Source organism: Euprymna scolopes, chromosome 19 (assembly GCF_053919585.1).
Source record: "Euprymna scolopes isolate OS-2025 chromosome 19, ASM5391958v1, whole genome shotgun sequence".
In the NCBI taxonomy this organism is placed as follows: domain Eukaryota; kingdom Metazoa; phylum Mollusca; class Cephalopoda; order Sepiida; family Sepiolidae; genus Euprymna; species Euprymna scolopes.
In genome coordinates this window covers 48,210,330-48,225,329 of record NC_136500.1, presented here as the reverse complement: position 1 = coordinate 48,225,329, position 15,000 = coordinate 48,210,330, and the positions used below count along the sequence as shown (strand labels likewise).

The following is a 15,000-nucleotide window of genomic DNA, read 5'->3' as shown; positions in this document are numbered from 1 at the left end:
TTCCGCTGTAACTCATCCACACTGGAAGCACATTTAATCAGAAAGAAATTTCCACATTCACCGGTAAATTCATTTTTCACGCGTTTGCATTACTTTGTTTCAAGCATAATTTGTAACTTTTTTTTTTCAATAAAAAAATACGTAAGTATACTTATAGTGATTACTTAATCTCACGCAAATACAAAGTAACGTAGTTTTTTACCGCGATTTTTTCCAGGATATTTATTCGTGTTTGCTATACAGTAGAAGCTAGTATTTATTGCCCTTCCGCACACACACACACACACACACACAGATGTGACACAAGGGTCGGAAAGTAGGATTGGAAAGTCAGTGTTGCCGAGAAGGGGCTTTCTGCAGCAGCTTCATCGGCATTCCGATCTCCTACAACTGTACAGGATCAGCATCATACTAGAATCAACAGAGAAGAGGCATATACTCTGTTGATTTGGGCATAACAAGGAGCTGTATCTGTTACATAGAAATTAACCTATTCTAATAGCAAGCTAGTATAAAGTTTAACATGTGAAAACACTTGGTGCATGTCACGATGCAAAATAGAATCCTTCCCAAACACGAAATCAAAGATGGGTGACATGTAAAATTAAAACCCAAAGCAACAGGTCAACGGTACATGAAAGTAAAATAAAGTAATGACGTCACGTTTTGTCGGGCTGAGAGAAACCAAAAGTTTTCAAGTGAATCTGTCGATGGGGTCGAAGTGGATACATCGAATAATGCGAGTCTGCGAGAGGATGTTGCGCGAAAAAGTTGACCAATAATGTAGAAAGAAAACTTTGTTAATCGTTAAGTGTGAAATGTTACCCTGAAGATCTCTGTTCGCATGTCACTCATTCCAAGAAGTTAACTAATTAAGTAGCTTAGAGTATCTTATTCGCTCTATCTTCTGTGTGAGCCAATTCTCTCCAGAATAAAACCTTAGAAACTCTCAGTGAAGATCTCTGTATTTCTTTCTTCATGGAAATAAATATTAAATGTTGTCTAGCAATACTGATGATATTTCTGTAAAAGAGAGGGACTATAAATATTTGGTATTGAAAACGTAACACACTAACATCGCTTGAGGATTGGTATGAAATTAATTTACTATAAAATAGCATCGACGATGTATGAATTTAGAAATAAGAAAACCGTTTTTGTTTGTTTTTTTTCTGTTGCTAATCAAGATCTAAATGCTACTCGAGAACAAGGGTTAAGGGTTTGTGCCAAGTGGATTGTGATATCCACACATTGCATCTGAGCACTATTTACATATTTAAGCCGACTGTTAAACAAGTATTTTTTACATTTAACTTAAAAACTACCATTTTGCAGTCAGCCATGAAAGCAACCCCCATCGTATCGCTTTCCATAGACGAACAGGTCTTGGAAAATAAATTCCCCTTATGTATGTTCCATTTCGCTCCAGATGTGCAGAGGAAGAAAGGAGTAAAAACAGTGGTTATAGCTAGACGAGTTTTTTCTGTTGTTTTTACATGGGATAGGAGCAGAGAAAGGTGTTGTAGGGAAAAGAAGAGGACATCTGCATTTTATTTAAACTTTTGAAATAATGAAATAATTTCTGTGACTGCATTCTTGAGATGAGGATTAATTACGCGCATTATTTAGATTCTTCGGACTACTGTTCTCACCGTTAGTGTGATTTTCAGTTAATGTAACCTCCAATTTTCTTCAAGTATATCTTGTCGAACTCGGAAATATTTCCATTGAACTCGAGAATTTTTCTGTCGAACTTGAGAATCTTTCTGTCGAATTCGGGAATCTGCACGGAATTTTCGAACGGAACTCTTTATTTAGTCTACGGGAATATCATTCTTTCATTCCGCCAGTCATGACTGGGTAGAAGTCCTAAGTAATTCGCAATTGCACCGATGATTTAACCGTCAACCTTTAGAAGATGTAACTTAAAATTGAATTTTATTAAGTACTTTATCCACTACGTGATTGATCCTTGCGAACAAAAAATGCGTTAAAAAATGTCATTGGGTTGATTTCTCGTGTTATGATTACATAGGCTTTGCAATTTGCAAATATCTTTTTCCGTATAAAGTTTACAGAATATAGAACTCTTTTCCTAGAACTGTTCGCCTGTGGAACTCTGTACTGCGGGCCTGCTTTCCGGCTGAATACAACATGGTCGTCTTCAAGTCAAATGTAAAACAATTTTTTGTTGAATCGCCCCTTTACCTAATTTTCGCCACTACTGATCACTACGCTGTTATCTTACTGACAACCTGACACTCATTAACTCTTATCCTCGAATGGCCTTCAGGCCTTGATAAGTTGTAATCCCCGTGAAAATAAATTTCGCATCTAAATGTTCCACTTATGGGGTTTTAGGCGAATACCTAGAGATAAACAGACGGATATTATATTGTATAGATTAGATGTCATTTTATTTTTATTTCTTTATTTTTTTAGGATTAAAGTTGGAGTTGTTATAAGAAAATAGCAGTTTTTATTTTTTCAAGTAAGTGTTAAACCATTTTACATTTAATATTTCATTTTTACAGTTTTAAATATCAACATCAGATTTTTTCTGCCTGCAAATGGAAGTGTACAATTTGTGACAATATTTTTCTAATTATAAGGTGGCTTTCTGCGATCCATCTATAATAAATTTATGGTACGTATGCAGTTTAAGAACTGTGCAATCGTTGGAAATGTCTGGCGGTTTACGGAAAAGGCCGGAAAGTGCCGAACGAACGTTTTGTAATTTTCTTTTTTTATTTTGCGCAAATTCTGGTCACGTGTTTCAATCAAAAATATATCAATTCTGTCAGTACAAAGCTATTTCTACACCAAATTAATAGAAAAAAAATTTTCAATGAAAAATTAATTGAAAAAATGAAAACAATGTCGACATAAAATTAATAGAAAAAAAATGAAAATAATTTCAACAAAAAATTAATAGAAAGAAATCAAAACAATTTCCACGAAAAATTAATAGTAAAAAATGAAAACAATTTCAACAAAACATTCATAGAAAAAATGGAAACAATTTCAACAGAAAATTAATAGAAAAAAATGAAAAGAATTTCCACAAAAACTTAATAGAAAAAATGAAAACAATTTCAATGAAAAATTCATAGAAAACAACGAAAACAATTTCAATGAAAAATGAATAGTAAAAAATGAAAAAAGTAATAGGAAAAAATGGAAACAATTTCAACAAGAAATTAATAGAAAAAAATGGAAACAACTTCAACAAAAAATTTATAGGAAACTATGAAAACAATATCAATGAAAAATTAATAGTAACAAATGAAAATAATTATAGCAAAAAATTAATATGAAAAAATGGAAACAATTTCAACAAAAAATTAATAGAAAAAAATGAAAACAATTTCAATGAAAAATTGATAGAAAAATGAAAACAATTTTAACAAAAAATTTATAGAAGAAAATAAAAACAATTTCCACGAAAAATTAAAAGAAAAATGAAAACAATCTCAACAAAAAATCATAGAAAACAATGAAAACAATTTCAATGGAAAATTAATAGTAAAAAAATGAAAAAAAATTAACAAAAAATTAATAGGAAAAAAATGAAAGCAATTTCAACAAAAAATTCAAAGAGAACCATGAAAACAATTTCAACGAAAAAATTAATAATGAAAAATATATGGCAAATTGCATAAATAAATATTTATTTTTAATAACAAAGATTTAGTAGAAAATAATTTTTATATGATCTTTTTTCTTCTTTTTTTTTATTAATTTTTTGTTCGAATTAAGATAAATATTTGAATCTTTATTTTTATAATAAACCAATGTTTTCTTTATTATTTGTTTTGTATTGGGGTTAAGGCGGTAAGCATTTTAGCACATTCCAGCGTTTTTTTTTTTTTTGTTGTTGTTTTTTTTTTTTTTGTAAAACACCCGGACGATTCTGAAGATAGTACGGTTCCTGTACTGCATAAATATCGACATCATTTATAAACTTTTAAATTTTGATTAATTTAATTAACTTTTTCACTGATCGAATTCTATCCTTGAATTATATTTGGATATCTGTACTTCATTTTCTATTTCTCTTTACTATTTTTCTAGTTATTTCCTCTCATGAGAAAAGTTTAATTTTTAAAAACTCTATGGAATAAATATAAACAATCCTTTTGTTGCAGAAACTTTGCATGAATTATTACTGAGAGAAAGAGAGACTGGTTGGTTGACTTCCAATGATCAAAGAAAAGAATCAGTTCACAATCATGTGTTAGTTATTTTTATTTTGGTTAATGTCTATATTTTCTTTAGGATCTTGCGCGCCTTGGCGACTATAATGAAAACCATTTCCAAGTCTATTTGGTTGCTTATCAGATACAATCAAAAATCAATAATAAAAAAAAAACAACGCAGTGTTCGAATATAAAATAAAATAAAATGAATAAATAGGCTTAAGTTGAGAAGACAAAAACATGAAAAACTCACTTCAAATATGACAATCGGGGGAAAGAACCGTCTTCCAAAAATACATCCAACGCCACATTGAAAGCTTCTCAAGCAGTTATCTTAGATGTTCTTTATATTAATATATATAAACACACACACACACACACACACACACACACATATATATATATATATATATATATATATATATATATATATATATACTCGTGAGAAAAAGAAATGGGCCATACAGATTTTTTACATTTTATTGCACTAAAAGCTATATTGAACAAAGAACAATTGAACAAGGAAACTTAAACGAGACTAATAACACAGAACAAGACATTTACTTTAATAAATACTTAGGGTGAAATCGCATTCCCTTTTGATTTCTTTAAAAGATCAATCCTTTTAGACATTCTCTCAACACTGTGAAGAAGAGATGCTATTCCATTCGCTTTGCACAGCTTCCCACAGTTTGTCACTGTTCGAAAAAGTTCTTCCATCGAATGCACGAGATATTATGGACCAAATGTTCTCGATTGGGTTTAAATCGGGGCTTTGACCTAGCCAAAATATCACATTAATTGAATTATCAGAAAATAATTTTTGTGACTTTAGCAGTGTGTGCAGGGACATTATCATGTTGAAAAATAATGTTATAAGACATTCCCAGCTTCTGGATACTTGGTAACAGTCCTGTTTCTAATATTCGAATGTATTCTTTTACATTGATTGACTTCTCACAACTGCTGCTGAAGTAAAAGTTCCCCATACCATTATCCCTCTATTCATGTTTTTAACTGTCGTTTTTATGCAACTTGGTGAAAATCTTTCTCCAGTTCTTCGAATGCACCGTTCAGTAGCATCAGGAGCATCAATAACAAGACAAAATCTTGATTAATCTAACCAGAAAACATTCCTGAACCAGTCTGTATCTTTCTTGCCATAACACGAAAACAATCTCTTTTTATCACTGATGTTCTTCTTAATTAAAATGGCTTCTTTGCACACCTTTTTAGAAGAAAATCACATTTCTTTCATTCGTCTAGATATTGTATATCTAGAAAGAGAATTTCCAGTCCCTGTTTTGAATTCTTTACTATGGTCAACATAAGTTTTCTTTCAATCCTTCAAAACAGTTAATTTAAGCCCGTGGTTGTTCTTCAAAGTGAATGCTCTAGGGCGACCAGATCCAAATTTCCCTTTTACAAAGCATTCGACTTCGAACTTTTGACCAATTCGCTTCACTACAGAAAGATGTTTTCACATTTTCTTTTCTTAAAATATAAAAAATCTGCTTGTAAGTCATTTTGGACTACTTTAATCCTTAAATTCGGTTTTTTATATCCTCACCAAGATGCGGTCTTACCATTTTTAGGATTAATTTTTCCACTTATTATTATATGCTATAATCATAATGATCTGCAAAATAGAAATTTTCAGTTACAATTAACAAAAATTCATGCCAAAATATTGAAAAATCGATTTCTTCCTTCTTTCACTCTTGGCCAATTTTTTTTTTTTTTTTGCTCATGAGTATATATATATATGTGGGGGGGTTGTGTGTGTGTGTGTGTGTGTGTGTGTGTGTGTGTGTGTGTGCATATATAATTTAATCAGTGTTCTAGAAAGTTCAAGATTTGGTTCATCTCAAAATGTATGTTGATGTCTGGAAAATGTATATATTAACATTTTCAATCTATCTTTCTCTTTCACCGCGTCTAGTGCCCCTTCTTTCTTCTCTACTTATCCCATTCCTCTCTCTGGACAGGCACGCATACACGTACTACTCTACTTTATATAGATTCATTGAGATATGAATCTGCATAAAAGAAGCAAGCCTTTGATAAACAAAAACTCAGAATTATTTCCCTTTAGTGCAAAACTATAAGTAAAGACCAATACTTCCACCACCGACGAAATCTGTTTCAGTTTTGGGGTCAAAGAATGAATCTCTTCCTAAATTTTAGATATTATTTAGCCAAGGAAACACTAACTAACGATATACTAACTTTGTGAGTGTCTGTTTTGTAGTCTAAGACTTTTAACTTAACGTACATACACACAGACAAGTGTCCTTTATATAATAGATTAATTGGCATAAAGAGATACATGTTTTAATAGAATTTGTATTCACTCTGGTGCAATGAGAAATGCTTCTGGTGTTCGAGTCCTGGTTTCGAATCTTGCTAGGTTTAGACACAGACATGAGTCGTAAACTATGGAACGCATATGAATGAAGAATAAAATCTTTAAAAAAGTAATTCTTTACTTCTGGGTCTGCAATATGAGAACATCCTATATATCATTTACTTGAAACGTAAATCAGTTTGTACATGCCAATTGTAATAGTTTTTTTTTCAAATGTATGTATATACAATTTCCCAATAAATTTTTCTTCCAGTAGAAAACCTTCCATCTGTTAAGTGCCTTAAATAAGTTTTTAGGCATTTTCGTATGGACACTTTTATTAATAGTAAGCACTCTAGTCCCCTTTGAAGTAATCTCCTTCGACTGCAATGCACCTGTTGTGTCGTTCCAACAACTCTTGAAAAGCTCCATGGAAGCCCTTTTGTCCGAGAAATGGCCTTCGTCACGCTCTCTTTCATCTCCTCAATTGTCTGATAACGACAGTCTGTAAGGTTTTCCTTGAATTTAGGGAATAACCAAACGTCACAGGGAACAAGGTCTTGACTATAGAAAAAGTGAGAAAATGATTTGATCAGCTCGACCATCTCTCTCCTGTCATGACAACGTCTTCCTTTCTGATCTTCTCTGAGCACTTTTGGGACAAACTTCACGAAAATTTTCGCATCTCCAGTTCCTTGCGAATAATTTTGTTTTCAGTTCCCACACTGACATCAAACTGTGCACTTATTGTCACTATCGACACACGACGGTCCTTATCCATGAAATTCTTTATTTGGCCAATCAAATCTGGTGTTTTGACTTTCTTACTCCTTCTACGCCTCTCATCATCCCTCACAGACTCCCTGCCTTTCTTGAATCTCTTATGCTACTCAGAAATTGATGCTCAGTTCATACAAGATGGTCCATAAGCAGTATAAAGCATTCCATATGTTTTTGTGACATTTTTTCCAAGTTTAAAACAGAATTTTATTGCATATCGTTCTTTTAAAGTACTCTCATGTCCAGATTGCATTTTTGAAACTCACTAGCTGTGATGACATTATTTTTGTGACAAGGACGTATTTCAATTCCTGTCGTAGCGGTGTAATTGGACCGGAAATCATAAAAATTTGTCAATTATCTCATAAGATATATAGCTATAACATACTGAACTTTCAAGATTCTACGACAATTTTATAGGCATGTACAAAAATGTCTGGAAACTTATTAAACGCACCTCGTAACAGAAAGAAACCTGGAGGAAGATTAAATACATGTACAACAAAAGAAATAAGACTATGAATAAAGAATGCGTTTCAAGAAAAACAATAATGAAGAAAAAAAATATATCTATATACATATAACGCTGAGTATTTTGTAGCACTTACATTGATATTAAAAGTCTACTTTTTCCACTTAAAAATTATTAAAACGAACTAAATATACTCAAGCATGGATATGCGAGCGAATTCATAAAGCTTCACAAATTTGCGTATTCTTTTTAAAATACGAATTTTACTTATTAATTTTTATGGTTTCAGAATTCATTTCATTTAACTATTACACCCTAACCTTAACCCTAACCCTATTACAATCAATTCTATTTATGTATATTTTCTACATTGTGCATAATGACGTAACGTTAAGGACGAAACAGTTCTAGCAGACATGCATATATATATATATATATATATATATATATATATATAAGGTAACCTTGTTTGTGCGTGCGGAACGATCTCTACCAAACTCCTGTCTCAAATTTTGGTCAACAGACTTGAAGCTTGATATATAGGGGATTCCTTCCGGTTGAACAAATTTTAGCCGGTAAAAATAATTAACTGGACAAAATTGAAAAAAGTTTCGCAGGCCTGAGTAAATTCAACCGGTAACTTCTCTTCTAGCGAAAATATACATTTATACGTTAAAGTTGCTTACTTTTTAACGCTTTCTCATCCAATTGTCGATAGCTCCAACGGTAACAACTAAGGCTGGAGAACTAAAGTTTTATTTCGATTCTAGCTGATAGACCCAAGTATTTTTTTTTTTACTTTTAAAATCATAACTATATATTAAATGCAAAACCATTACTATATCTTTTAATACAATATAATAAACACTATCAACCATAATATATTAAAACATCTTTATCAATTAAAATATCATATTTAAACGTATTTTACGACCGGGATTAAGAAAAATATAATAATCAATAAATAACTTGTTTCTTTAAGATTAAATACAAAATCTGAAAAAAAATTCATATTAAAGCGTATTTACAACATCGGGCTGCCTGGTAATATATCTATGTAAGTGACTTGTCAGTCTCTCTCAGAAACGATGTCTACGAAACTACTCTATCAATTTTAGGATTGTGTATACATATATGTATACATCTATGTATGCATATATATATATATATATATATATATTTGCATGTGTATATATATATACATGTATGCATATATGTATGTATATATACATGTGAATATGTATATAGATATATATGTATATATGTGCATGTATATATGTATATATATGTGCATGTATATATGTATGTATATATGTGTGTATATATCTGTATGCATATATGTGTGTGTATATATCTGTATGCATATATATGTGTGTCTATACATATATGTATATATGTGTTTATATACATGCCTGTATATAAATGTATGTGTATATACATGTATATATGTATGTATGTGTATGTGTGTATATATGTATGTATGTGTATGTGTGTATACATGTATATATGTATGTATGTATGTATATATGTATGTATATGTATTTATGTATGTCTGTATGAATGTATGAATATATATATATACATATATATATACATATATATATATATATATATATATATATATATATATATATATATATATATATATATATATTTCGTTGAACAACAGGGATAATTCCGGTTTGTTTTTCTTGCAACCCATTTTTCCCCCATTTGGCGAGCCAATGTTCGGACTTTCTGTTCAAGTGTAAAAAGAAATTTGTCATAGTCGTGAACGTTTTCGACTTCCATGAGTCGTCTTCCTCTAACTGCTCTATCTACGAACACTTTGTAGCATATAACACCCCTAAAGACGAATTTAGAAACATATTAATTTTAAAAAAAACACCACATTTTTAGCACTCATACATTTTAAATTGCGTCTCTCAATTGTTGAAGCTCTACTCATTCGCATAAAAAACCGACTATTAAACAGGTTCAATATGAGAGGAAAGGCACACTTAAGGGCGTTTAATAGTTCTAAACGGTCTTAATCAACTGACTGTGTGTGTGTGTGTGTGTGTGTGTGTGTGTGTGTGTGTGTGTGTGTGTGTGTGTGTGTGTGTGTGTGTGTGTGTGTGTGTGTGTGTGTGTGAGAGAGAGAGAGAGTGTGAGTGAATAAATTCATGAAACGCAATTTTTTTTCATTATTCACCTGAAGACGACTCATGGAAGTCGAAAACCCCGCCACTGTGGAAAAAAAAATTTTTCAGCTCGAACAGAACGTTCGAACATTGGCCTGCCAAATGGAAAAAATAGATTGCAAGAAAAACAAAAAAAGCATGCACCAGAGAAAAAATGCTGCCAAAATATTCTAATGTATATATGTATGTATACATAATTATATGTATATACATTATTGTACTGGGGTAGTTAACACCCCTATATCTATGATATTATGGATTCGTCTGGCACTATGTAGGCCAGATATTTCTACCGTCGAACAGAGAGCACACGCATAGTTCTCCTTTCGGTCGGCCTGGTGACCAGGGTGTGATGTACGCTGCACTCAAGTTAAATTGTTCTTAGTCAATGGAGGGAGAAAACGTTTCTATAGTAAAAACAACTTTATTTTCGCACATAGCCAGAGTGCCCATTTTGGGGAGGAGCTGGTTCCCCCCCCCCACATTAAAAACGACCTTGTGTCACATTTTGGTTTCGTGGGTAAACAAATAAATACCGAGAACACACGCATAGTTTAACCGCTCGCAGTGAACACTAGGACTCTCACCTTAATATTCTGACAGCTTAATCAGGACCACAACATTGGCGACATGGTTTCAAAAATAAAAATAAAGCCATTTAACCCTTTATTGAAGTTTTTTTAATCGTCTCATTTCATTTATTATTAAAATAGATTTATACATTTTATTTTTCTACACTCCTTACATAAACAAAACGAATATAAAATAAATAAAACCATATAAATAGAACTTTTTTCTAATTTTAAACAATATGAACTTTTTATTTTTAATTTTAAGCAATATAAACAGACTTTTTTAAAATATATATTGCTTACGAATGCTTTTATTATACGAGGAAATACTTCTCCCTTTTTTTTTTCCTTCGCCACATGATTTCCAAAAGTTCCAAAAATTTCTGTTTCCAACTGCTCTCACTTTTTTTTTTTTACATTGGGACCATAAATCGTAGGATCCACGAATTAATTATCGGGGATAACGTGTCCCGATCCCCGCTGTCAGCTCTGGTAATATTACACAAGTTCGAGCCACGTTCGACGGTACCGATAATTAATTCATGGATCCTACAAGGGACACAAATTTTAGCAGATGGATGAGCGGCCTATAACGGTCTGGACCACTTCGATCATGAAAAATTTAAACATATCGCATATTTTGGGCGTATGCGCTTGCGCGTACAACAACGGCCACCACTTCAAACATGAGAAATTACATTGCTTAATAGTTGGAAAATTACTTATTTGCGGAATTTTAAATGCGATATTCATTTTCAGCATAGCTGAAAACCTTTAAAGGTCGTCATTTAAAGGGAAATATTAAGGTTGAAATTTAACGACGTCTCATTATATTTTATATGTCTACAGTTAGCTTTGTTATAGGATTATCGTGTTGTCTTTTGTTGTTGCTGTTTTACGGCATATCAACCTCTTTACGGTGATTTACTCTTTCTCTAAATGCTCCCAAAGAAATTAAGAAATATTAGAGAATTGGTGAATTAAAATAGTGAAAGTTGATGAAATATTGATAGTTATGAAAGAAACGGATTACTGCTTCAGTTAATTACAAATTACAGTAAAGTAGAACTATTAATTCTGTATTAATATTAATAAAAGTCTTTAAAGGAACATACTTTGATTAACATGTAGTATTATATATATATATATGTGTGTGTGTGTATATATATATATATATATATATATATATATATATAAAATATAAAATATATTTTAGTCATCGACATACAGACCTGTTTCGTTGTATCACAACTCATCAGTGCCGCTAGACTAACACCTCTCCCAAGCCGAGGATCGAACCTAGAACCGTCGTGATGACAGTCGGCAGTCCTACCCCCTTGACTACGGAATAGGTGGCCGAAATTAACCTGTCCGAACGATTATTTAAATAAACATTCGTCCGCTACTCGTAGAGGGCTCAAACGTTTGTTTGTAAACAAATCGCGAGCTTCGCATTATTTCAGCTAAATTAAGTAGCGAGTAAGATAATTTACGAGAGTGCTCTACCAAAGAGGGGAGCTTTATAAATATAAAATATATTTTAGTCATCGACATACAGACCTGTTTCGTTGTATCACAACTCATCAGTGCCGCTAGACTAACACCTCTCCCAAGCCGAGGATCGAACCTAGAACCGTCGTGATGACAGTCGGCAGTCCTACCCCCTTGACTACGGAATCGGTGGCCGAAATTAACCTGTCCGAACGATTATTTAAATAAACATTCGTCCGCTACTCGTAGAGGGCTCAAACGTTTGTTTGTAAACAAATCGCGAGCTTCGCATTATTTCAGCTAAATTAAGTAGCGAGTAAGATAATTTACGAGAGTGCTCTACCAAAGAGGGGAGCTTTATAAATATAAAATATATTTTAGTCATCGACATACAGACCTGTTTCGTTGTATCACAACTCATCAGTGCCGCTAGACTAACACCTCTCCCAAGCCGAGGATCGAACTTAGAACCGTCGTGATGACAGTCGGCAGTCCTACCCCCTTGACTACGGAATCGGTGGCCGAAATTAACCTGTCCGAACGATTATTTAAATAAACATTCGTCCGCTACTCGTAGAGGGCTCAAACGTTTGTTTGTAAACAAATCGCGAGCTTCGCATTATTTCAGCTAAATTAAGTAGCGAGTAAGATAATTTACGAGAGTGCTCTTCCAAAGAGGGGAGCTTTATAAATATAAAATATATTTTAGTCATCGACATACAGACCTGTTTCGTTGTATCACAACTCATCAGTGCCGCTAGACTAACACCTCTCCCAAGCCGAGGATCGAACCTAGAACCGTCGTGATGACAGTCGGCAGTCCTATATATATATATATAGTACTGTATGTGGATGACATATATATAGCGTTCTGCATTTATCTACTGAATGTACATTAGATAGAACTCTTTCTTTTCCCGTGGTAATCCATTATGGCTAAGGGGTTGAATACCTGGCTGCGAAGTCAAAGTTGACTTTGTGACCGAGATCGAATCTTTCGACCGGCAGTAATTATCATTTCCTGCACTGATTATTGCATAAGCACGCAATACTAAACACGTAGGTTTATATTTAAAAAAAAATAAGGTTGGGCTTCTTTTAGAGACTCATAATAAGCTGTCGCCCTAAAGAAAAAGAAAGGTTCCGGCGTCTGCTGTTAAACAATAAGGTAGGTTCATATCTTTTTCAATTGTATTGTAACCCAATAAATCTGATGAAAAAATAAGATAGAATAGCTGATTTCATTGTAGGAACATAATCCACTGGGTAACACATAGTTACCATTGTTAGCCTAATATTATTCAGATATTTAAGGCGGACAATATTTTTATATAGACTGCTTACAGCACTGATATAACTAGTTCGTTTAAAAACATCAATTTGAATATATACGTATTTTAAAGTACATTTCATTGCATCGAATGTGTGGGGGGCATAATCACGTTGATACACCGATTCTCGTTATATCACCGGCGTTAAGCAACGATGCACCTCGCTTGTATCAGATGGGTGACCATTTGGGAATGCTATATGCTGTATGTACCGCGCCGAGACGTAGAAATTTCGATGTTTGTATCTAGGGGTGCGTTTAATTAACTGGGAGAGTTACCCTCAGTATTCGTTAAAACATGCACTTAGGAAATAGAAAACTGCTTTATAAAATCTGATTTCTACTGTTTGCTCTGTCTTGTGGCAGTTATTTAACCGACTGAGGTTAGCCGTTATACAAAAATGTATGAATGGTTCTACACAAAGTCTTCACTAATGCCGCACTGAAAAGCTCTAATACAATGAAACCATACGCCTGTTACCATGACCATGGAAATATATAATTATTTCCACAGCCAAACAATGCCGCAGCTCACAAGAGCCATGACAGCCAACAAACCGGAAGTCCAAGACTAGAGTTGCATATATATATATATATATATATATATATATATATATATATATATATATATATATATGAAGATTTTGAATTAAATTATGTTAATAAAAAATTTACAAATTTATTGTTTGGCAAAGAATATAGAAGTTAAAAAAAATGTCCTTAATCCATGGATTTTCAATGAATAAATTATCGAAGAGAATGTGTTTACCAAATAATTTTAGGTAATTATAAAATTTGCTTATTAGCACATACCTCGAACATTAAATTTTAAAAAATTGCATGTAAATGATATTCCATGGTTGATTGAATAAACATACAGAAAGAGTAATAAAATCCAAAGCAATGGTATATTTTTCAGACTTCTTTAGCGCTCAAAATCATGCATATGACGTAATCTATGAACTTCAGTGTGGAAAAGATTAATATTTCCGCATGCATAAAATAATAATTAATAATAACAATATTTAAAAAATCGTTTTAGATAATACCAGCAGGTCACCCGGCATTGTCCAGTCGTAAAATATGCTTAAATATGATATTTTGATTAATGCAGATTTTGTATTGATTATTATATTATATTGGACCCAATATATAATAATGATTTAAAAAGTTAAAAATAAAAAAATACTCCACCAAGAATCGAAACCAAAACGCTTAGCTAACGATTTACTTTTTCCTTTGACTGAGCTATGAAGACATGTTTGCTGCAAGGCTAAAAATTAAAGCATGAAGCAATAGCTATTACGTTACGCATGCATATTCATAATGATGTCGTTTGTTCTTCAGCTGGCAAATTTTATTCTTTAATTGTCACACTTTTGCACCGATTTTCCCCTAAGACCTAAATATGAAGCTGGCTTCGAATACCCTATATATTAAGTTTCATGTCTGTAGACCAAAAACTGACAGGAGTTTAATAGGCAACTTTTTAACAAATATATATACGTGTTCAAAATATATCAAAAGAGTTTTGTGTTTAGTATAAACTTTTTACGCAAACTTTACGCAAGTATAAATCGTGTAGAATATCTGCATGAATATAATTACACGCAATAGTTAACTAAA

General features: G+C 32.4%; 1 long non-coding RNA gene across 1 annotated transcript in view; it reads left to right on the top strand.

Moving 5' to 3' along the window:
- The window catches only part of LOC145303564 (uncharacterized), a 395,244-nt gene that overhangs the window by 313,827 nt on the left and 66,417 nt on the right, over positions 1-15,000 (top strand). Inside the window, exon 4 of the long non-coding RNA XR_013873740.1 lies at positions 2,443-2,491. This is a non-coding gene — a long non-coding RNA (uncharacterized LOC145303564). The remainder of the gene's footprint in view (positions 1-2,442; positions 2,492-15,000) is intronic.